The following is a 1,481-nucleotide window of genomic DNA, read 5'->3' on the forward strand; positions in this document are numbered from 1 at the left end:
TGATAAGCGGAAGGTCCTGGTTGTTGTGGTCTGAAAATTTTTCACAAACTGTGTTGACTCACTAGATATAGCACATTGATCCATCACATGTGCACCTGCACAAAGCTCACAAATACTTGCTATCTGATGAACTCCATAGTTAGGCAGATAATTCACTTTCATAGTCAACGCCTTTAGCTGAGCCGCTATAGCCGTAGTTGTATTCACCTTCAGAATTCCTGCTACCTTGCCTTGTGGTAGTCTCTGAGTTTGGTTCTGATATTCATTAGTAGCAATCATTTCAATTAGCTCATAAGCTTCCTCATAGCTCTTAGCCCATAAGGCTCCACCTAATGCTGCATCTAGAATGGGTCTCGACTATGCTCCCAACCCATAATAGAAGCAACTGATTACCATCCAATCAGGAATTCCAAAATGATGACACTTCCTAAGCATCTCCTTGTAGCGCTCCCAAGCTTCACATAAAGATTCTCCCGATTGTTATGCAAATTGAGTAAGAGCATTCCTGATTGTAGCTATTTTTGCCTTAGGAAATAATTTAGTAAGAAATTTCTGAGCAAGATCCTCCCATGTCGCAATAGATACTGCTGGTAGAAAGTGAAATCAGCATTTAGCTTTATCCCTTAGAGAAAATGGGAAAAGTCTCAGTTTCATAGCATCTTCCAAAACACCGTTGAACTTGAAGGTGTGCATATTGGGATCTTCCATTGGAGCCCCCCCAAACTGGACTGAATTCTGTACCATTTGAATCATGCCAGGCTTGATTTCAAAGGTATTAGCTACAATGGCTGGTCTGACAATTCTAGACTGAATGTCACTGATTTTCGGTGGAGAATAATCTTTCAATGGTTTCGTTTCTACTGCTGGTTCCCCCATTATAATGATCACTTCCGTTTCTACTTCTTCTAGTGTGTCCTTATGAGATTGAGAATGTTTTCGCATACACGCTCGCTCGAATACCTGAAACACACAAGCAAAGTAAAATTGGTAAGAGAAATAATCTGAGTCAATGAACTTTAACGACCACTGATGACAAGCACATAAACTAAATTTAACACCGATCCCCGGAAACAACGCCAAAAACTTGTTCGCACAAAAACACGCAAGCATACGCAGTCACAAGTAGTATAAGATTAAGTTTTGTTCCTTCCAACAGAGATTGGTTTAATTCAGATTGTGCATTTATGCAACAATGTATGATTATTATTCACTGCTAGACAAGTATCAAATTGAGTTTAATTATCTAAAAGTAATTATGCTAGAATGAATTAACTAAGAGATTAAAATCAAGTTACTTATATGAAATTAAACATGGGATTCCAACTTCATTAAATACTTCATTCAGAGTTTATGCCTTTCATGATAGTATGTGACGGTTATGATAATAATCAGACAACACGAAATTAGTACACGCTATCTTTCAATATACGTATCCCTACCACTCTGCATCCATAAATTAGAAAGAGGCTGGCAGACACCAA

General features: G+C 38.2%; 1 non-coding gene across 1 annotated transcript; it reads left to right on the top strand.

Annotated features, from left to right (window-relative positions):
• Positions 1-406: 406 nt before the first annotated feature.
• Positions 407-513, top strand: LOC141681309 (small nucleolar RNA R71). Its single transcript, XR_012558749.1, has one exon. It is a non-coding gene; the product is annotated as a small nucleolar RNA R71 (small nucleolar RNA).
• The last annotated feature ends 968 nt before the right edge of the window (positions 514-1,481 follow it).

Source organism: Apium graveolens, chromosome 8 (assembly GCF_009905375.1).
Source record: "Apium graveolens cultivar Ventura chromosome 8, ASM990537v1, whole genome shotgun sequence".
Lineage (NCBI taxonomy): Eukaryota > Viridiplantae > Streptophyta > Magnoliopsida > Apiales > Apiaceae > Apium > Apium graveolens.